This window comes from Mauremys reevesii, linkage group 11 (genome assembly GCF_016161935.1).
Source record: "Mauremys reevesii isolate NIE-2019 linkage group 11, ASM1616193v1, whole genome shotgun sequence".
Classification (NCBI taxonomy): Eukaryota; Metazoa; Chordata; order Testudines; family Geoemydidae; genus Mauremys; species Mauremys reevesii.
The window spans coordinates 73611045-73635062 of NC_052633.1; positions in this window are offsets into that span (position 1 = coordinate 73611045).

Here is a 24018-nt window from a genome sequence, read left to right on the forward strand (position 1 = left end):
CACTGGAAAGGCACAGAAGCTGGAGAAGATTGACACTGGGGAGTGTGATCTCTGGTGGCACTCTGAGAATGAAGTGAGTTTTCATCACATATGCAGGGCAGGACAATAGCTCAAATTCATTTCTTTTTCTCATTCCAGTGCTTGCCATTCCAACAGGATTCTGGAACATCCTTTTCAGTGGCTTGATCCCAAAGTTTGTCTGCCTCTTTTCCGCCCCCTCATATTGCTGGGTCCCCCAAATGTTTATTTTGCTGTAGAGAAGTGCAATGTTTTTTTTCGTTGAGGACATCCAACGCTAAATCTGGCCAGTGATGAGAGTTAAAAAGAGTTAAACAGTCCGGCCTTGTTTACAAAGAGAAGGATCAGCTGTCACACTTGGAGTTTGTTTAAAAATACTTTTTTTTAACAGCCCCAGTTTGTGTTTGAGTTTGTTGTTTTTGTTAAATAAATAACCAGTAGTGTCTCCATTGATCACCATGTGTGTGTGTGTGTGTGTGAGAGAGAGAGCGAGAGAGAGTTTTAGTTCACTTTCTAGCCAAAGCCAGAGAATGTCTAGGAGTATATTACAAAGTGCATGAGGGTAGGAATGTTAAATGCCATCTAAAACCAGCTCACAGTCCAGCTCTGGGTAGGCCTCAAAAGTGATTGCCAAGACACAAGGCCCAGTATTTGGAAAGGATGAGTAAGAAACTTGTCAACGTGACCAATATAGTTGGAAGCCAAATGTACAGGGGGAATGGACAACTGGAACCAACGTAGGGTCCTATGTCCAATACCCTGTACAGGGAAATAATTTCTGCCCCTCCAGCCCCAGGATGGTTTGGGTGTCTGGGAATCTGTGGGGCCTGTTGGAGCAAATGCAATGGTGCAGAAGGGGCGTTAAAGTCACGCTACGTGGACTCCCCTTCCACATAGGCTCTTAACTGACTTGTGAGAGGCAGCAGGTGATGCCTGCAAGGGGTACAAAGGAGCAGCAGATTGGCTGGGAAGGTTGGCAACATCCCACCCTCCTCACAAAGTGACCCTGGGGAGGAGGGAGGCAGAGAAGTGGCCAGATTCTCCCTCAAAGCTGCTCTCCTGCTCTGGGTTTTGCAGCACCCATATTGTGGCTGATTGCAGGAGCAACACATAAGGGGATGCAGCTGCTTGCCGTCCCACTTTGGCCTACGCTTCGCTACCACAATAAAGGAATGTTCTTAGCTCGAGTTACCTAACTCCAGGTAAAATCCTAATGAGGACAAGGCAGTTTGCAGTTTCCACATAAGTGAGCAGGTCAAGTTAAATCCAATAGGTTTTAACTCTACTTAATAACATGCTTTTTGTTCGTAGCGAAGACAAGGCCATGGGTGCGACTAGGTCTTTCTCAGGTCCATCACCCCAGGATCCTCTTCTGTTTCCTGCCAGAACAGGAGAGGGGGTGAACCAAGGGAGGGGAGAAAGGGATTTAGTGGAACGGATGAGCCCCAGGGAGAACTAGACGCCAGTCAGGGATGGGAGTGTGGAAAGGCAAAGCCATAAGGAGAAGAGAGAGAGCAGTCATCAATAGAGAGCCATTGGCATGAGGGGAAAGGCTGGCATGGATTAGGATCAGACATGCCAAACCCGTGGGGGGAAAAACGCAGATATTGGGGTTGGTTTTGGCTTAACTAACTTGTGAGTTGCTTGTTGGCTAGTTTTTGGCTTGTAGCTTGTTTGGCTTGTAGCTTTGTTGCTTATTGCTTCTTTTTGTTTTGATCGGCTCCCGGCAAGCAGGGGCAAAGTGAGGAGAAAGTCAGGGGTGCACAGTGGGCCCACCACAGTCCCAGACTGCACGCCGGGGGGATCTAGTCACATAGAGTGTTGGGGTTCTTGTTCTGAAATGGGATTAGCTTGATTATGGGCTTATTGTGAAAGTCGGGGTGCTTATTTACCGCGTGAAAGTTGGCAGCTGTGATTAGGATAGGTATTTTGAATGGGTCAGAAGGGAGAGGCCCTGGAAAAAGAGGATCTTCCAAATGACTATGTCCTGTGTCAAACTCAAAGTGGATGATTCGCCTATGGAAAATTTTTCTTAGGCCTTGTCTAGATGGGACATTTCTGCGCAGCAAGCTGTAGGGTCACACCCTGGCTTGTTGCCATGCCATAACATCCCATGCAGACAAGCCCTTAGGCTTGGAAAAGGTGTGGTTAAAGCAATCGCCGGCTGTTCTGGTACAACAACAAGGATAATGTATGGGCAGGGTAGCAATTAAAGGAAAGCCTTCATACAGTTTAATTTGGCAGAGTGCAGCTTGAAGTACGACGTATGAAAATAATGAGCAATTTGTCCAAGACAAAGGAGAGTATGTACTTAGCAACATAAATGTCTGCAGACACACCAGCTGCCCGCATTAGAGTGGGTTCTGGATGAGCACAGAACCAGATTTCTAGGGCTCCATCCAGATATTCGGATCCAGATTAGGGGTTGGCCCATAGCCCCATGAGAGGACTGCGTTTCCCTCCACAGCCATGGAAAACGATATTTCTCCAAGACCAGCCGCTAGGGTGAGACACATGAGTGCAGATGACCAAACCTTCTCAAGAAAGGTGGAATTGGGTTCTGTAAGGGATTAGAATGACCAGACACCTTTCTACTTTCAGGGCTCAACTGTTTTGTAGCCATGTCGGTCCCAGGATATTAGAGAGAGAAGGTGGGTGAGGCACGACCTTTTATTGGATCAATTCCTGTTGGTGAGCGAGACAAACTTTCAAGCTACACAGAGCTCTTCTTCAAGTCTGGGAAAGGTACTAAGAGTGTCACAGCTAAAACAACCGTGTTAGTCTGTATCAGCTAAAAGAACAAGGAGAACTTGTGGCACCTTAGAGACTAACAAATGTATTTGAGCATAAGCTTTTGTGGGCTAAAACCCACTTCATCGGATGCATGCAGTGGGTTTTAGCCTACGAAAGCTTATGCTGAAATACATTTGTTAGTCTCTAAGGTGCCACAAGTACTCCTGTTCTTACAGCTAAAACACAAGATCAAACAGATAATTTAGCATAAGTAGTTAGCACATATTCTAAGGGTCCATTCAAGATGAAGTGGCCCATTAACACCCTGCAGTCATAGGACAAAAATCAGGTTAGTGGATTACAGATTGTTGTAATAAACCATAAATCCAATGTCCTTTTTAAGACCATGATTTTTAATGTCTAGCAAAGCTATGAATTTAAGCTCCCAGGCTTGTCTTCTGAAACTGTTGTGAAGGTTTCCTTTGAGGATGGGGACAGGCCAGATGTAGAGTGATCACTTTGTGAAAAATGTTCACCCACAACACTTTCGGGAATCTCAAACCCCGATACTCAATTCCTAGGGTCCCACCATGCTCCAAGAATCATAGAATCATAGAATATCAGGGTTGGAAGGGACCTCAGGAGGTATCTAGTCCAGAATTGACTCGATTTGGAGAATTTAAGGCAGAAAGCAAACTCTCCTATTTGCAATGACACATCCCAAAGAAACTGCCTCACAAACCTAATGACAATACAACATTCCTTCAACAATGCTGTACACTGCTAACATGCTCTAAAGACAAGATCTTGTGGGAACACCCTCTGGGGAGTCTTGCCATAACAGTGGAATAGAATAGAACAGTACAGAACAGATGTAGGTTTTGTTACAAGATTGAACCTTCAGAGTGAATGCTTTGAACAAAGGCTTTCTTAATTCTGACCAAATATGTTCTTCAATTCACAAATCATTAGATCATTATTAAACTGACAGTAACAAATTATATTTGTACCTGTAGTGTACATTTACACAAGAAACAAATAAAATATTCACACTGAAAAGATCTTGCTATCTAGGTTCTTTGTAGACATTTAGGCCCAGCAGTACCAAAACACTGCAGGAAGGGCTGCTCTCAGATATATTGTATACACACATCCATGGCACTATATAAATAATAAAATTCCTTTTTCCATGAAAGATAGAGATCTTGAAATCTGCTGCTAACTATCCACCATGCTTTGGGAATTTTTTTTTCACTTTCCAAACTTCCCGCTCAGTATTGTGGGAAGTGTAGCCTCGAAGCAATTTCTTGTATTAAGAAATACTGGTATTAGAATTACCACTGGAGAACATTCAAAACTCCATGTGCACATATTGCTACTTTGTGCTCACTCTATTTCAGGACCTTTCCAGTACCAAGCTACCCAGCACATTTTGCCAGGAACCCTGTTCTCAAAGGACTGAAGTCCAGTTTCTTTCCCAGCCGCTTACATTGGGCTCCATGCTGGCAGGACCAATTTTGTCCCCTCAAGGCTTTAATGGAACTCAAGTTGTCTGTTTCCCATGCACATATCCTCTAGACAAGGTGAATTTTCCACTCAGATTTCTTTTTTCACTGCCAGCATTGACTCAATTAATGCTAAACATTCACTCATCATTAGGTATGCTGCATATTTTGCACTGATCCTTTTGAGTACAATTAAAAACATGGTTTGCATGCCTCCTTTCTCCCCAGTCCTTTAGGATGAAATCAGGAGGAGGCAAGGCTGATTGGAACATTTTCCAGTTTTTCCAGGCTGGAGAGCATCCCCAGTGACACCATAACGAAGCTGACAGACCTTTTAGGATTAGTTCAGTGGTGGAATTAAGCATCTGGACGAAAATTGGATATGATGGATTTTCCCCATTAGGGGTTTTGGTCTAATCCCAAGATAAATGTCTATCAGGGTAATTGCAGAGCAATTATGCTGTCTTTCTTAAGGATGTGGAGCTTTATTTACAACATATTCTCTCCCCCAAAGATACGTAAAGCTTATTTTTCCCCATTAGCAACATATCTGCTTAACAGCCCCAGGGGATATCGGATGCCAGTTACTCTCAAAGTGTTAAAATGATATTGACTGATGTATTGGGATTAATATGTTGTCTCAGAAATCTGTACAATGCCTCTACATTAATAGCTCAGGGCCATCGTCAGCTGGCACAAATGGGCATCCTGACTTCAAGATGCATGTCAATCAGCCTAGACTGTGACGAAGCTCCACTGACTGATACCAACGGAGGAGCTTCCCCCACATATTTAAAAAGGAGCAGCAACAAAAAAACAGAAGTAAAAACCTGGCATCTAGATATTTTGGCCAGAAACCACGTGCAAAGTAAATTAAAAGATGGTGGGGTGGGGGGAAGAGAGAAAGGTAATTGCTTGTGGATTGCAGGAATCGCAAAAAATTGTACAACAGAGAGACCTAATACAAGTAGGGCTGCATTTTTGTAGCTGAAAAGCCAATAGATAGGGACTTCATTTCACATCTTCAGACTGCGTAGGGGTCTGAGAAATGCATCCTGAATGTCAATGCTATTGTGACTTCAAGTGCTCAAAGACACAGTGGCTCTTCTATGGCATGCAGGAATAACTTTGCCAATGTCCCAGCTAGTTTCTGGATGGACATTTACAACTAGCCACAGTGGGATGAGATTGGAGGCTGGATGGTGGAGATTCCACTATTCCTGTGCAGCATTGGTGCACAGGGCGGTGGGGTTTGGGCTTTGGCTTTGACTCCACCCTCACCCCGCCCCCATCCTGAGCCGTGGGGCTCGGGTGGGCTCAGGCTTCGGTCCCCACTCCTGGAGTCGTGTAGTAATTGTTGTTGTCAGAAGGGGGTCACAGTGCAATGACATTTGAGAATCCTTGGGATAGAAAAAGGAACCTGTCTCGGGATATCATTCCTTTCTGCTAATAATGTAAGCGCCACTTGAACATAGCAATTTCCATCCCTGCTACCAAAAAGAAAAAGAAAAGAAACAAACCCAAAACATCTCATGCAATGGAGAACCTCAGTCCATAAAATAAAAAAAGGCAAATCCAAATCAGTACATTTTCTTAGCAGTGCCCAGGATTTGTCTGGATACATACTACTAATTAAACTCATTGTCTCTTCATGCTGATACTCTGGTATCACAATGGTTCATAACTTCACCAACACATTAAGGGCAGTATCTCAGAAGTGGCCTCTCATCTTCTCTGCAGTGAAATTAAGTGTGTTTATAAATGGTATAATTTAGACATCAGCCTTATCTGTAGGTCAAGTTCAGCTGTCTGACTCTCTGCATTTCTTACTTACACGTCACAGCACTGTGTATTAACTTTTGTTGTAGTTCGGGATCTGGCGACCTGCTCCTTCCACTCAAGTGAAACTGATATTCAATTAACTTTGGCATTTTCCCTTCCTCTCATTTATAGAAATGTAGGGCTGGAGGGGACCTCAAAAAGTCATTGAGTCCAGCCTTCTGAACTGAGGCAGGACCAAGTAAACGTAGACCATCCCTGACAGGTGTTTCTCCCACTCGTTCTTAAAAACCTCCTTTGGAAGCCTATTCCAGAGCTTCACTATCCTTAAAGCTTTTCCGAATTGTAACGGGGTCACACTCACCTCTCACGAGCCCCCCCGGCGAAGTGCATGTGCCTGCACTGTCTCTCACCAGTGCCGAGCAGAGCAGGCCAATGATCTCCCGTGTCTTACATACGACACTCCTGTTAATATACCCCAGAATGGTATTAGCCTTTTTCGCAGCTGCATCACATTACAAACTCATATTCAATTTGAGATGCACTAAAACCCCGAGATCCTTTTCAGCAGCACTCGCACCTCCCCAGTGGTAGCTGGGCATTTGATTTTTAACTTGCTAAGTGAAGTACTTTGCATTTGTGCTGGTTCAAAGTGAGTCAACATCTGGCAACGAGACGTGACAATGTTAATGTGTCATGGAAGGCATCCCTTTCTTCTAACACTTGTAACGGCTTTGGGGTTTAGAGACCATGGCCCCTTTAAATCTTTATCCGGAGTGGAAGAAGTGTTAATTGTTCCAGGAAGAGGAAGTGCTGTTTTTTTTGTGGGGGGGAAGAGCATGGAGAGAGGGAGAGTGCCAGGGTGTGTGTCTGGAGTTCCAGACAGGAGGGCTACAGCGAGCAGGCCCTCAGAGTGAAGCAGCTGAGAACCAGCCCAACGCCTAGGGGGGACAGAGTGGCTGATTGGGGACACCCCAAGACAGGAGCCAGGAGGAGCCCTGTGCCAGGGAGGAATCACCTGAGGACAAACCGGAGCTGGACCTAGTATCACGGCTGCCCAGAGGTGCATGGGGCCGTGAGTACTGGGCCTTGTGACTTTACATTGGTAGGGAGGCTGTTAGCTAGTTAAGTGGGGAGGTGGTCGCTCTGTGTGGCTTTGCAGAAAAGGCAGAAGCGGGATTTGTTGGGAAAAGTTCACTGGCACCAAAAATGACCAGGAGCACCCAAGACCGACTGCCAGACTGGAACTTTGCCCAGGACCAGGGCGAGCTCCAGGGTTTTTGCCGCCCCAAGCAGCAGAAAAAAAACCAAAAACCCACGATCGGCGGCAGCTCCACCGCGCCGCTTTCTTCTTCGGCGGCAATTCGGCAGCAGGTCCTTCCCTCCGAGAGGGACTGAGGGACCTGTCGCCCCTTCCCCTTGGCCGCCCCAAGCACCTGCTCGCTGAGCTGGTGCCTGGAGCCGGCCCTGCCCAGGACTCCTGAACTCTGTGTGCAGACACATTGCTCGGTGTCTGCCCTTTCAGACTGTGCGACCACTGGGCCTGTGGGGCCTTGTGTTGGATGCAATTCTGTTTTACCGCTCTCCCTGTCTTTCCCCCTGTTGTTTTCCTCCTTTCATCCCACTGTGAATAAATCTCTTTCTTTCTTGTATTCACTGTGCTATTCCGGTATATGTGTGTTCACTCGGGGAGGAGGGGGAACAGGTGCCCCTGGGACGCAAGGGACTTTCCCTGCTGTGTTTCTGTGTGCGCCTTTTCTTGGCCGGAGCCACCTGCAGAGCAGACTCCAGCTTGGCTACGAGGGCGCTAAAGTTACTCACCAAACAAGGAATTTATTAGAGACAGAGAAAGAGTTTAATCAGCCGCTCTGTCTCTAACCCTGCTTCACGCTGGAGAGCTTCTGCCTGCAAAGTTTCCTGTTGCCAGGCTTCCTATGGGAGATTTAAAGGAATAATTGAGGCTCTTTGTTTTCCACAAATACAAAATGAGATAAAGTAGTACCAAAAACCCCCCATATAAAATGAAAAAATCCCCCTCTCCCCTTCTCTCTCTGGAATAGTGTGTCCCCGTGATGGGGTGTCTCCCCCACACAGGACTGGAAAAGGTTAAGGTGGCCAGGTCGGCCTATTAACTCCACAGACTGCACCCGGGGGAAGAGCCAGGGAGCAGGGAGTTGATTGCAAGCAGGTTCAGCTGGGCAGGAACAGGCAGAGCCTAAAAAGCCAGGAAGCTGGCAACAGACAAGGGCTGCTGCTGGCCAAGTGCAGTCACTCCTTGGGACGAGGGAGATGGGTTTGGAGCTGGTACACCCAGAGAAAGGAGGGGAACTAAGGTGGTAGGTAGCAGTCTGGGGAAGGAGCAGTGAGGGCTGAAAGGGTAAAAGCCCAGAACTGCTGGGTTGAAGGTCCCTGGACTGGAATCCAGAGTAGAGGATGGGCCTGGTTTCCCCTACCAGCCATTGCAGGAGTGGTGCCTGAGGCGGTGAATGGGAAGACGGCCTAGGACTGCGAAGGAAGGGGGAAAACGCCGAGTGACCTAGCCGGAGGGCTGAGTCACCAAGAGGACGCTGCAGTTCCTGAGGCAAGACAGGAGCAGCAGACCTGAGAGCTAGATGGGGTGACGGCATGCGACCACAGGAAGGAGCGTCGGCCTCGATAGCTAAGCCCCGAGAGTGACCAGGAGGAGGCGCCCGACCAGCGGTGAGCGGTGCGCCCCGTCCCGGTCCCCTCCAGGCCCTCGTTGGTGGGGACACATCCCGTGTGTGCGGTGGCGCGTCTGCGGTCGGGCGCGCGTGAGTGGTGGTGGCGACTCTGGTTCCAGTGGCTGAGCTGGAGGAGAGGGAAGCAGGAGAACGAGCGAGCCAGGCAGACAGATGGGCGCAGACTCTGTGGGGCTAATGATGGAGATGCAAGAGGGGTCCCTGGGATTAATGGAGCGGCTGGGGCTCGGGGGGGCGGGGGGGGATAGGGCAGGGGTCCCTGGAGAAAGCAAGAAAAGAACGTTTTTAATGGATAAAACAAAATAACATACAATTCCCAAAAAAGAAAACTTATGCAAACTGAAAAGAAATTTCACGGGTCTCTAGGAACAATACCCATCGGCTTACACTCTGGCATCTTTTCCGAGGTGAGTGCTCAATGAATCATTGTTAATTAAACACCAGTATTGCCGACCCCGAGTGTTTAAATATCTCAAAAAAAGCAGGAGACTAACTTAAAAACTCTGAGCTGTTTTTATAAAGAATAATACATTTGGACTTCATTTGATTTGCCTTCCTGTTCCAGAGCCTTTAGGTTGTAGATCTGTCTATCTTAGGTACTTATATGGCTCCTCTCATGACACCACATGAGCGCTTCACAACCTCTAATGTATTTCTCCTCATGACACCCCGATGTGTGCTGTTACATCCATTTTAGAGATGGGAAAACCGAGGCACAGAGAAGCTAAGTGACTTGTCCAAGGTGATACAGGATGTCTGTGGTAGAGCAGGGATTTAAAGCCTGCCAGTGCCCGAACCATTGGACCATCCTTCATCTCACTTGTGTCACCTTTTCAAACTTTTCTGCAACTGTGAGGTCTAGAAACGTATTACTTACTTTTTTTTTAATAATAACAAAAGCTAACCTTTCTTATATGACTCCAGGAGCTGGGGATTTTAAAAAAGTGCCAAATATTGTGAGACATAGGATAAAATTGGGAACACCAATGTTCTAATTCTCTGTGTCCACAGTGGAAAGCGTTTACCTCTCTATGGAGAGCCTTGGACACAGCAGGAGTGGTGAATTTCTTCTGGCTGTGGTGGGGGATGGAGACAGGATTAATGGAGTCACCATAGTGCCGGAGGGGCTTTCCCTCTTATATGCATGACAAAACAGCACCATCGAGGCCGCTGCATCCAAGCCAGCAAGTGTTTGTAGGCAGGATTGATAGATATAGGACTCTGATCATCCACGAGACATCCATGGTAGCATGGGCCCCATATAGGAAGCTGAGACTAGAGTATCAGTGGAGTCTTCCCGTAGAACCAGTGGGAAGCTTCTGTCTATCTTGGTTCTTATCTGGCACCCATCACTGCAGTATCTGAGTTCATCCTAATCAGGCATTTATCTTCACAACACCTCTGGCAGACAGTGGAGTTCTACCATCTGCATTTTCCGGATGGGAAAGCGAAGCACAGAGGGACAAAGTAATCATTCTAAGGAAATCTGTCCCAAAGCTGGGAACTGGAACCAAATCTCAGGCCAGTGTCTAAGACACATGACTCTCCTTTCCACCTGCCCTCTTGTGGACTCTGTACCTATGCTGTAGTTCAAATAGGAAGTAACTCAGGGAAGTGCGACGGTCAATGATATACAGGTCAGATGGTCCCTGTGGTCTCATGATCTTTGAATATTTGGCTCACAATAACGGTGGATATAGTGCAACCGAAGTAGAAAATCCCATGGCTTTTTTTCCAGTGCGTCCTAACATACCTATTGCAATTCTACTTAGGGTGAAACCTCCACTCACCCCGAAAACGTGCCACATTAATAACAATTTGACCATAAGAGGGTTCCTCTGTTTCCATTTTTTTTTCTTTCCTTGTTGCTGCAAGGAATCCAGAGCAACAGTAAAAAAACAGCACTAAGAAAGGAATCTTTGTGGCCAACTATTAAAAGAAGGTTCAGATTTTTTATGTTTTTTTCCTCGAAAAAAGAAGAGCGTTTGGAGTGTAAAAGTTCACAGCTAACATGTCATTTCCCCCCTCCCTCCCCACCAAGACATTCCCAAACGCACAAGGACTCTTTTCAAAGTAATCTGGCCCATAAATCGCAATTTATGTTAATTTATGAAAACAAAACGACCAACTCCTCACCTTCCACAATATTTTGAAAGGGGAGAATTAAGCAGCGCAATTAAAAAAAGAGGCCCCTCCTTGCTCGGCAGGTGGGATCTCCTCCAAGCCGGCCTTCTAGCTTCACTGCTTCAGTGTGGAAAGCCTTCACAAAGTTAACTTTGTACAATTGCGGGATTTGAAATTAGCCCTTGCCAAACATTGGACAGCAGCCTCTGTGTTGGTGGTGGCGGGCGAACGGATATTAAATATATCCTGGGGTTTCTGCATTTCTCACTTCTCTGCACCGACCCATGGGACCCTCTATATATAGCTGGAGATATATATAGACATATAGATATGTTTTTGGACTGGGAATGTTTGCCATTTTAAGGCTAAATTAACTTGTTTTCACCTCTGCACTGTACACTTCTTTCTTCGTAGTGCCTTGAGCTCTGGACAGAGCAGTGGGGTATTTGGGGACCCAGCACTTGCTGTGTGAGGATATTGCCTGGGTTGTTAATTACAGGCGCATGTGTTCCCAACTGGGAATGTGGTTGACAAGCGATTTCATAGGGAGGCAGTCTGGTAGTTTAAGCCAAATATTTAGGTTGTGTGTGACAGTAGTGGAAACAACAGCAGGAAGGGTATATACTCTTTGCAATGTAATACTCACTCCTTGTGTGTATCTCAAGGTCCGACGCCCCTTTGCCATGGAAAGGGATAACGTGGTCTAGTGGGTGGCACCCAGAACTGTGACTCGGGTGACTGGGTTCCAGTCTGGTAATAAATCTGTTATTCAAAGGAAATAATAGTCCTGACCTTACCTTTGGCTCTTTGCTGTACAGAGCAAATACGATTGCTGTAGCAGGATGTGGCTGGAGAGAACAAAGGCCATTGTCCATCTTGGGAGGCGGGGCTCTGGGCTATAGGTAGGCTTGAAATGGTGAGACTTTTAGCAGTCAATGTTAGTAAAAGTCAATTTCACCGTACACACACAAACCGATGAAAAAATATTTCCATTGATAATAATTGAAATGCACAGTAAGACAAATGCTGCTTGAGAACTTATTAGAGTTTGATTTAAGGATATTTCCTTTGTATATTTGGACATGTGAGGTTGACAATTTGTGTGCTAATGGTGATAAAGCTTTGACTTTCTGAATCTGAACATCTAATTGTCATTAAATAATTATTGCCTGACCCTCCCTATTATCTGATCCCCTCCCCTCATAATTTCCCACATCTGTGAAAATGTAAATGGTACAAATTGAAGATTAAATGCTTAAACCCCATAATTTTGCTAATTGCGAACAGTGAAATTGATAAAAATGGGAGGGGGAGCTTAAAAATTAACATTTTTTTTATCATTTCAACCGATACCAAGTTCTGCTAAGCCTAGTTATAGGGAGCTGCAGTTAACTAGGCTCTGGATCCTGCTGTTTTACAGTTATGTGATGGTTCAATAAACACAACTTGTGTTAATTCCAAGCTCTGTTCACCTTAATAAGGAGAACACCACAATTGGGTCATCCTGAACAAGGCACCTTAAAAATCCTGAGAGTACTTTGAGATCTTTGGATGAGAGGCATTATAAATGTTAGATATGTTGACCTTAGGACTGGTTGAAAATTTCCCATCAAAACTTCCCTTGACAGAAAATTGGGTTTTCAACTAAACAAACTTTTTTAGTGAAAGTTTTTGCTTTTTGTGAAAAATTTCAGCTTTTCTTCAGAAAACCAAATACTGAAAACCCTAAATACCATTCTGGTGCCCGATAAAAGCTGTAGTTCAGGTACCACATGAACCCACTTTCCTCTGTGGACTGGGCTTGCACCATGCACTATGGATATGGGAATCCCATGAGGCACTGCAGCAGTTCAGCAAGAAGGGAGACCATGGAGCATTGTGGGAAAAGTAGTCCAGCCAGGGAGTCTGGACCGGGGTACATGAGGCATACAAACTACAACTCCCATGAGGCACCACAGGAGACATTCCAAACAGAAATGTTCTGTTTTCACCCCAAAGTTTTCATTTTCCAATTTTCAGCTGAAAAAGTTGCCATTTTTCACCACCAAAAAGTGGAAACTTTCCATGCAGGAAAAAACATGCATTTTCTAACTAGCTCCAATTTGCCTCCATTTTGTACACTGAGTATTGAGATTGGGTCCCTCCATTTTTGGATGCCCAACTCAGGACACCTTAATGGAGCTCAAGGACAGGTGTCCAAAACTTTTTGAAAATCAGGCCCTCCTTCTCAAGTTATCCTAACGTAGCTGGGCACTCAAATGACTAGTCACTTTACTATATATTGAAGAAAGACAACAACCTATGTTTAGCCATGCCAGACCCAGGCTATTAGAGAGATAAAGTGGGTGAGGTAATACACCTCTACCCTGATATAATGTGACCCGATATAACATGAATTCAGATATAATGCAGTAAAGCAGCGCTCTGGGGGGGCATTGCTGCACACTCTGGTGGATCAAAGCAAGTTCGATATAATGTGGTGTCATCTAATGCAGGAAGATTTTTTGGCTCCCAAGGACAGCTCTATATCGGGGGAGAGGTGCATCTTCTATTGGACCTCTCACCCAGCCCCGCCCCCCTGGTCTCTCTCATAAAATGAGTCTCTTTAGAGAAAAGCATTCTGGGAGATGCCAGAATTCATGTTTGTTTCTTTGAAACTTTGGCTTTTCAGCAAGCAGCCCAGAGAGTGAACTTTCTAGTATTACATCAGTGAACAGATGGCATGCAGAGCCGTTGGCTGGGGGTTGGGAAAGCTGGCTATTTATAATGGAAAATGTCCTGATGAAAAGGAATGCATTTATTTTATTCTAGGCTAATGTTTATAAAATTCCTTTCCCGAGGCTTCTTCAAAGATTTTTTTTATTATTATAATTAAAAATAGAATGCACATTGCAAATGACATTCTGAATGCCTGATAGAAAAGTGGAAAGGTTTTTCAGCACCGGGACGGTTGACTGTTTCTGACCCTTCTTTGTATTGTGGTGATTTGCTGCAGGATTTACACTTACCATAGATGCTTGCTTGGGTTTTTCCCCCCAGAGGGTTAATTATATAATAATATCCAACAGCTTTCAGGCCTCGGACTTTCAAGGAAGGGCGTTGCAGAGCTACAGCATGCTCTGATGCCGTGGGATTTCCGGACCTTGAAAAAAATTAATGCTGTTGTCTTTAAACTTTCAGAGCCTGATCCTCAGCTGGGGTAAATCATTGGGTTGCCACTGACTTAAACGGAGCTATGGTGTTTAGCACCATCGGTGGACTTGGCCTGAAAAGTTGAAAATCGTCTGTTTCAGGAGTGCTGTCTTGGGGCAGTAATGAATAATAATACCTCACTTTTATACGGTAGGTTTTTAAATCCATCGATCTTAAAGCACTCTACAAAGGTGGGTATCAATATCCTGCTTGCGCAGATGGGGGAAAGTGAAGCACAGAGGTGCCGTGATTTACCTAAGGTCACCCAGCAGCAAAATGGGATAGAACCCAGGCATCCTGATTCTCAGTCTAGTGCTCTGTTCACTAGTCTTTGTATCTGGCATTAATGGTGGGCGATAGCTTTGATTTGCAACCTTTTCCATTCTGGTATTTCCCCCCACCCAAACCCAGCAAAAATCTCGCCAGCAACGCCCCCCCTCCCATTTAGCAATACAGTATGACTGTGACCCCACTCAACCTCCATGTGGAGAACCCCTGGCCTACATGAATATGACTAAATCAGAGTCTCATTCCAGTATCCTCTGGGTCAGATTCGTTGGCTGGCCCAGCCTCTGTTTTTGGCATTTCAATATGCTGGTCAGGAAAAGAGAATTCATTGTATTTGCCTGTTCACACAGCGGCTCATCATGATAGTACTTTGGATCCACAATACTGTGAGAAACCAAATTCTCCTAAGAGTTCCAGCCTAGTTTTGTAGACCCAAAGGGCTCAGCAAATCCCTGCATTTGGGTGCTTAGTTCAGGACCTTTGAGGTTTGCATATGCCCAGAATGAACCCAGGCGCCATCCCTCCCTGGTTCCCCCTTCTCCCTATGTTTGAACTGTTCTGGGTTTGCCAGCAGGAAGATACCTTATGGGAACTATTATCTTTTGGCTGAACCCCTAATTGGAAAAGCCTCAGCGCTATAAACTGCAATGAACGTCGGCAAATTGTCTTAAGCTCTCCAGGTAGCTGTGGTTTGACGCTGCGCTGGGCGTTCCAAAGCCTGCCTTCCAATTAATCTGCTGAAGGTTTTCCTCTGCAGCACTTTCTGTTCAGTCTCTGCTCTATGGCTCAGCTGCCCACCTCATGACAATAATAATGGTGACAATAAAGATTAAAAGCAACAAGAGTTTGTTTAATTTCAGACGCCAGGACAGCCACATCCCTGCTGAGACAGTAGAAATACATGGACACTGGACTGTGTCTCTCTTATGCCTGAGATCCAATATCCTGTCCTCAGTTCATGCACTTCTCATCTGCCACTTCTTGCTGCCAAAACAGCATCATTTTAGAGGAGGGAGGGAGGAACAAAGGACAGAGAGAGAAGAAGATTTGTAAATGGCAGCCAAGATCATTCCGCCCGAATGTTTTGATCCCCCTAAATAATTACTTCATGAAGAAACAGTGTTTGGTGGCCCTCTGTAGGAGACAGCCTATTGGAAAGAATTATTTCACAACAGGAAGGAAGTCGGTGCAAGATAATATTGTTCTTCTCCGACTCCAGAGAGAGAGAGACTTTGTGGAGAAGAAAAAGCTACTTGACCAAGAAATTTGTCTTTTTTGATGTTTGTTTCAGTGTCGCACCCCCCACCTCTCTCTCTCTCACCCTCCTCCCCCAGCCACGCTTTTCTTCTCACTTACATAAGCATACATGAGAGGCGATCGCACTGAAATTCACCTCCCTGCAAATGGGATTTAAACCACGCCTGCAAAGTTTAGTCGAACAACAGACTGCAACTCAGAGAAATTTACGGTTTGATCCTTCCCCTCGTTTTACGCTGGTTTTATGCTGCTGTAACGCCACTGAGTTCAAAGGAGCTATTCCTGATTGATGCCATTCTGAGATCACCCTTGGCTGTGTCAAGCCTGGCTCGGAATTCATTCACACCTGTTTGACACCAGCATGATGTCACTGGTTCTGGTGGAGTTACTCCTGATTTACACATACATTAATGAGAGGGTTTTTGTGTATTCCTGGTCACAGAGCTCAACACTGCTGCTGTCACACCAAAGCACAAACCCAAGGCTTCCTGTTTATGCTCACCCAATTTGCATCCTATTAAGCTGTGCACCTGCAGGGCCTTTAGACTCAGACCTCTGCACTGTAATGGGTTTTTTCCCCCTTTCACAGAGTACATTACTCGACAGTTATGTCTGAGTTAACTAGTTACACTTTGTTTTCTAGTTTTTTACCGTGCACTCTAGTTCTTGATAGAGAAGGGCCTACCACAACATTCAGATTCAGTTTTGGAGCCAGACTTTCAACAAGCCCTCTCCAAAGGTTAGGTGTGTCTAGAACTGGGACTTTGGTTGAGCTTGGTAGACAGCCAGACCCTAATTGTAAAATTCAGACCTAGGATTTTTACCCCCTGCAGTGGTGGGGGAGGGAGCTTCAGACGTGGAGTTCTGACTTTTAACCTCCTCATCATCAAGAAGAGTTTGGCCTGGTTTAATGTTAATGTCCCTCCCAACTTCACAACTGTGAACACTTCAAGCCGGTCACATCTCTTCTTCCCTGCAAAAGTGATCAACTTCATTAATAGAGCTGGTCTGGGCTCATTAGTAAAGAGAGACTGCAGTGGATCATGGGATACGTAGTCCAGCAGTGGAGCAGAGTTCATACGGAAGAATGGGGGCATGAGGGACTCAGAACTATGGTTCTCATGAGACACTGCAGAAGCTCAAGCAGACACAGAGATTAATGTTGCTCTTACCCAAATGAATATATTGTTTAGGGTCAATAGACTGAAGTGTCTTGATTTGGGAATGTACAAATATTTAATTTAGATGTAAACTATCAAAGCAACATGCTTTAAAATGTCTGAAACTAAATTTTTCTGAGCTTTTCATTGTGTGAAAAGTTTTGGCACTTTGACTTTTTGTCCTGATTCTGGATGAAAAATATTGGAAGGAAGCCCTGGTCAGGAAACCCATTTTTTGATCAGCTCTACTCATCAACAGTTTTATCATGAAAATTATGCTCCTTCTCTCTCCATAAGCCTTGTTTATTATTTATAGGAATGCACTGCACAAAGTGCTACAGTGCAACATATCAGTGGGCAGTCTAGTCTCGTAAACTGTATTCAATTATGGCCAATGTTGCATATTTTACAGGAAGGCACAAACCCTCCATAATAAGCCCCTGTTAGGTGCTCAGATATCACAGTGATGAGCGCAGTATAGAAACCTAGAACAACAGATAGATAATACACCTAAATGTACAATACTCTGAAGGAAATTCTTCCTTGACCACAGCCTGATAATGTTATATGTTCTGGAGAACGAGGTCCAATAGCTCTTATCATTTTAATCCTGTCTAGCGTAACTGTAGATGTTCATATGCCTGCATAAGTCCTTTATCAAACCTTATACTATTTGCTTCAATAATATCATGTGGTGGTGAGTTCCACCGGTTGATTGTATGTTGCACAAAGAAGTATGTCATTTAGGACTTATGCCTTAAGTCAATTTCCCCCACAGCACTCACCCCAAACTTTAAGGTCCTGACACACAGCCATTTCTGAGCTTCACAACTCAGGCCTCCCTTTAAAACAGGCTAGAGTACAGGTCCAAATCCAAACACCCCAAATTTTGACTCCTCTGCTGAAGTCACAACTGTGGTGGCTAGGGCTCTGCTCTTTCTCTGCTGTAAGCATGTCACCTTAATTTCCTAATGGTGGTGATACCACATGACAGCATTATATGACTATTGAACACGCAGGCACCAAGTGAAGTTGAATTTGCCAGAGATGCTCATGTGCCCAGGAACCACAGAATTGTATGGGCAGCTCAGGTGAGTTCATTCCAAATTAATAGTTTGCACATGCTGTTATGTGATTTGCATGCCACCCAAATATACTTTTTGGACACACAAGGAAGTGGGGGCAGGAGCATATTACGGGCACTTTCCCAAAATAATTCCTAGGACAGATCTTTTATTTTGAAACGAGGATGAAAAATGATTTGCAAACCTATAAAAATGTGACATTAACCTCCCACCTTTGCCCATTTCCCTCCCACTGCTTTTCCCCAGAGGTAGTAATTTTTTTGCTCCGCTCTAGTGATGAGATGACTTCATTAGACCTACATTCTAGCCTTTGCATGATTCATCCAGGTGTTCCTCATATGTTTGCACTGCAGCCGCACCCACAGAGTAATCATATTACATTAAACAGTGAAATTTTGGTTTTCCCTGTTGTACATTATTTGCTGTCTTAAAATTGGCTGTCATCTGCAAACTTGTGATACCTTAACCTTTAAAATGAGCAGCCGGTGCTGGGATTTTCAAAGGAGCCTATGGGAGTTGAATTTAGCACCTAACTCCCACAGCTTTGAAAATCCCAGGCCAGATTACTTCCATATCCCAGGTCCAGTTCTGTGCTCACCTGCCCCAGTGCAACTCAGAAGTAACTTCATCAAAGTCAATGTCATTGCACCATTGTGACAGGAAAATCACACTCGTAAACAAGATATATCTCTCAGTTTTTCCTGGTGGCCCTTTTCCAGATAAAGAATTCCATATTAGGTAAGTATTGATCTGTTGCACTGATATGGCCATCATCACCCTAGAATCTGAGCACCTCATACATTTGTGGCACAGCAAGAATTGAACCCAGGATACCCAGAGCCCAAGCACTGGACAAACCTTCCTCTCTATGGCAGATGGGAAAAAACAGCTTTAATGTCTTTCAGTCCATTGTCTTGTTCCCATACGTTCCTATCAATGCAAGAGGGTTCCCTACAGTATATTCAGGACTTCCACCACTTCCCTATTTTCCTTTGTTCACTGTCCTTCTCTCCCCCTCCACCCCAACTTGCCATTGTGGCCAAGACCAGTCAGAACCCTGTGTAGTCAGCTATCTCTCAAACTTAGACGTGGGCTCTTTATCAGAGGCTTGGTGTGCCTGTAACATAAATCCCTACATTTTTCCCCTGCTGAAGACAAAAACATCTTTGAAGGATCTGGCAAGGAAGCGGAAAGAAGATTCTTAGTGCACCATGCTGGTTGTCTCCAACCAGACAGTGCTTTTCCAAATGATGATGACCCACCATGCATCACAAGGATTTGTTCTGAACAGCCCTTTTGCAACCAACGTCAAACGAAGGCAGCTACCAGTCACTTCTTGCGGAGTCTTGGTCTTGACATTAAGGTCCAGCTTAAAAGAATCCACCGCACTCTTCTTGTTGAACATCAGCAAAACATTCTTTAAGACATCAATGATTTTCTAACCTCATTTCCTTTCAACTTCATTGATGTACATTATGTAGGCCCAATTCTTGGCCAGCTTCAAAGTATCTAGACTTTTCATAAGCACTTCTATAATTATCTACACACTATCTGCCTCATCTCCTTGCTACCTCGCCAGGAATACATTTCTTAAAGCAGTTGTGCTTTAACCTTTCCTACTTCTCTTTACAAGCAAAGAATGGTCCCAGTTTCTAACCTCTTGTCCCTGATTCTTCTCTATTATTTTAATACTATGTCCTAACCAACTGGCAGAGACCATCACCTAGTACCTGGTCTGGCCAAGTCCAACCTCTGCATAGTACTGCAGCTAAAATTCAATTAGGACTCTTTGTAGTCTGTAGGCAGCAGTTTGGCCAGCAAGGTGCATTAAAGCAGGAGGCTGATGAATCTGTGGATACAGGCTCTCAGGCTTGGTCCATGAGATTCACAAGGTTTAAAACCAAAGAAAGCGGAGTCTGCCACTGGGAATGTGCAGCAGTAAGGAGCAAAGAGCCAGGAGGACACTTTCCACACAGCTGGATCCTAATTTGCACCTCATGAGCCAAAAGGAGATGCTTTGTTGTCTTAGCATGTCCTTAATTTAGCACGCTGCATTCCACTAAGTACTGAGACTTCTGCCCCATGCAAATGTATTTCATTTTCTTGAATAATGGTTTCAGGTCATATTCAACTGTGTCCTGAAGCATGATTCTCCTCTCACACCCATTTTAATTTAAAGGGTGTTATTCCTGATTTGCATCAGCATAAATGAGAAAAGAGTAAGACACCATTGTCTCAAAGGCCATCTCAGTCGGAGAGCTTCCGGCTAGGTCTAAGCAGCATTTCATGGTCTCATTGGTTTAGGATCCACATGCCTCTAGTCCACAGTATTTGTTCAATGTATCAAAAATGGGTGATTTAGAACCTCTGTATGATTGACATGTCCATTTATAGAAAGCAAAATAGCCTTCATGACTTCTAAGCCTCGCCCATTATCAGTTTTTTGAGGTAAATCCTGACTCAAGGCAACTTTTTTCCAATTGAATTATAATGAAATGGATATTCTGCTCCATTGTTCTTGTTAATATTTGAAATGTTCCCTCATCTCTCAGTTGGCATTTGGCACCATCTATCTTGGGCTGAAGGGAGGAGGGAAAGAATGGGGGTGGAAAATATTAAACTAAAGATTACTTAGCTGGAACGTCCCTAACAATGCTGTTAAATTACTCACCACAACCAGCTTCTGGAGAACCTAGGAAACGTCTGGGCACAATTATATTGTCATGCATTCTAGACTGAGAAGATCTGGTTCAATTCCTGGCTCTGACAGATTTCTTGCATAACCTTGGGCAAATCACTTAGTCTCTCTGTGCCTTGGTTCCCCCAGATCCTTCCTTTCCCCCACCATTGCCTGTGTTATCTATTTTGATTGTTAGCTCTTTGGGCCAGGAACTGCCTCTTACTCTAATACACAGGGGCTCTGATTTTGGTAGGCACGACTTTAATACAAATAATTAATGCTCAGTATTAAATTTGCATATATTTTAAATACTCCATTACCTGTATTCTTAACATGGATTTAAATTACTGCCAGAAGCTGGGTGTGGATGAAAGGGGATGGAACACTTGGTGATTACCTGTCCTGTTCATTCCCTCTGCTGTTGGAAGACAGGATACTGGGCTAGAAGGACCATTGGTGAGACCCAGTTTGGCAGTTCTTATACAGGGCAAGCATTGCTCTTCTGAGGATGGGTAGTAAGAAAACCACCTTCTGACAAGGACTGTCTGACCAACAACAATAAAGACAACCTAGGTATGGCTCTTCCTTCTGCTGATAAGGTGACAAAGCAAAAATAAAACCATCTCTGTTACTACTGTACCAATAATAATACCTAGCTCTTAGATAACTAAGCTAAACTGAGAGTTTTGGGTCTTCCTGGTCATAGATAGGACCAGTATGTGTTGTATGGCCAAGGACTGCCATCCAGCTGTTTCTCAGTAGTAGATGGCTTAAGTGATAAAGGGGGAAAGAGACCTTTTTTACCTTTAATGATAACAATGATTATAAAGTACATTTACCCAGGCATTTCAAAGCACTTTAACTGTGTTTTGCCTGTCAGCCCTATGAATAGGCTGGATAATATCTCCATGGTGCAGAGGCACAGGCAGGGGGAGAAGCCAGGAATTGTCACCCCCAGGCTCCTGCTCTAATTACTAGACAGCACTTATGTTTTTCAATCACTGTTTGAGGACCTAGAAAGGTCAAACCCAGAGGAAGTTAGTATTCCTTTCTAGAGAGCAGTCCCACCATGCTGTTTGCAAAATAAGTTGGTCTAAAAGGAATTAGGCTGCTCTGTAGCAAGAGCCTATGACAGATACATTGCTTGAGAAAGCAGATTTACAGACAAGGACACAAAACAGACCCAGACCTCTCAAGAACCAACAAGCCTCACTCAAGCAGCAAGAGCTGGGCTTTTAAGCCCATGGGCCAGATTTCCCACAATCCCCAGTTCTTTTAAATGACCACCTGCTTGCCCCAGCCGTCTGACTTCCATTGCTGGGCTTCCCCTGGCTCAGGAATCAAGACTGCAAGTGGCAGCATGTGTGGCTCATTAGCATTACCTCCTTATAAACCCTGATCTCAAACCAGTTTGCTGCCTAATGCACATCTGATTGGGACTGCTGCTTGTGCTAGGGGCTCTTTTTGCTAGGGCAGGGGAAAGGGTTTGGTATTCTTTTTCTGTAGCAGAAGACTCTATAGGGGATTTGTTAAAGGGAAGGGAAAGTGACTTGTCCTCTGCAGAAAAGGGCCTAGGGGTTACAGTGGATGAGAAGCTAGATATGAGTCAACAGTGTGCCCTTGTTGGCAACAAGGCTAACAGCATTTTGGGCTGTATAAGTAGGAGCATTGCTAGCAGCTTGAGAGGAGAGATAGCTCAGTGGTTTTAGCATTGGCCTGCTAAAGCCAGGGTTGTGAGTTCAATCTTTGAGGGGGCCATTTTGGGATCTGTGGCAAAAATCTGTCTGGGGATTAGTCCTGCTTTGAGCAGGGAGGTAGACTAGATGATGCCTGAGGTCCCTTCTAACCCTGATACTCTATGATTCCACTCTAGTTGGCATTGGTGAGGCCTCATCTGGAGTACTGTGTCCAGTTTGGGGCCCCATACTACAGGAAGGATGTGGAAAAATTGGAAAGAGTCCAGCAGAGGGCAACAAAAATAATTAGGGGGCTGAAGCACATGACTTATGAGGAGAGGCTGAGGGAACTGGGATTGTTTAGTCTGCAGAAGAGAAGAATGAGGGAGGATTTGATAGCTGCTTTCAACTACCTCAAACGGTGTTCCAAAGAGGATGAATTTAGACTGTTCTCAGTGGTAGCAGATGACAGAACAAGGATAAATGGTCTCAAGTTGCAGGTGGAGAGGTTTAGGTTGGATATTAGGAAAGTCTTTTTCACTAGGAGGGTGGTGAAGCACTGGAATGGGTTCCCTAGGGAGGTGGTGGAATCTCCTTCCTTAGAGGTTTTTAAGGTCAGGCTTCACAAAGCCCTGGCTGGGATGATTTAATTGGGGATTGGTTCTGCTTTGAGCAGAGGGTTGGACTAGATACCTCCTGAGGTCCCTTCCAACCCTATGATCCTATTATTCTATGAAAATAGGGGTAAATGCAATCCAGAGGAATAGAGTTAGAAAAAAATTCCTATCCGTGTAAGTCACACTAGCTATTCCACGAAGTCAGTCTTTATTTTTGTATTAATCCAGAAGGACTACCAGACACCCCATGTCAAGCAAGGGTATAGTAAGAGCAAATTGATAGTTATATACACAATTGCTGATTTCTTTCTCCAACCAGCTGTGTTCCTGTACTCTCCTGGGGTAGAGCTGTCATTGAACAGAGCAGATCCAGTGAAGGGTCAGCTAAAGATGTTAGGCCATAAATACATAAAAGGGCTTGTGGAGGAGTGATGCTTTGTTGTCCCAGAAAATTAAAAATTGCACCGGAAAGCATACATGGTAACCTTTTGGCTACATCTGTGGTCTCTAGGGATGATCTTCCCCTCACATCACAAAAGCTATATTCACAATTGATGCTACTTAGCCCCTTCTCCTTGCGGGGAAGCCACGGAGACTGAACGCTCTTCTCATTGCTAGATGAGGTCTCTCCAGGAAAGCATTTTATCATGCTGGGAAATGCTTGCATTGTGGCTGCCTATGTTATGCTTTTTCTGTTGATAAACAGAGGACTTCAGTAACTTCCAAAAGCACTGATTCACAGCCTGTGACCTTGTGGTCCTCCTTGGATACTACAGCTAAAGGCTCCACCCTTCACCACATCCTCCTCATGTTTCATGCTCTGGGTGTTTGTAGTTTTTACTCTTTGGAGGTGGGGCAAGAAAAGGTGGATGGGGGGGGAATAGAAAATGGGTTAGCCCATCCAGACGTCATACTGTTATAAAACTCTGATATTGTAATAACACAAATTTGGGAGGACAGTGCTGGGAGTGTGGGGGTGAGGAGGGTGGAATGTAAGAAATTCAATCAAGTGCGTAGGGAGATAATTCTGAGGGCAAAACATTGGATGGAATCTGAAAGCCTAGGGCGGCAGACATTGCAGAGGGAGATATAAACATCACTTTCTAAATAACCTCAGATGAGTTCTGATGACCTGATCTGAACTCTGGATACAAGCTGATGGGAGCAGCACATGGTGTTTGTTA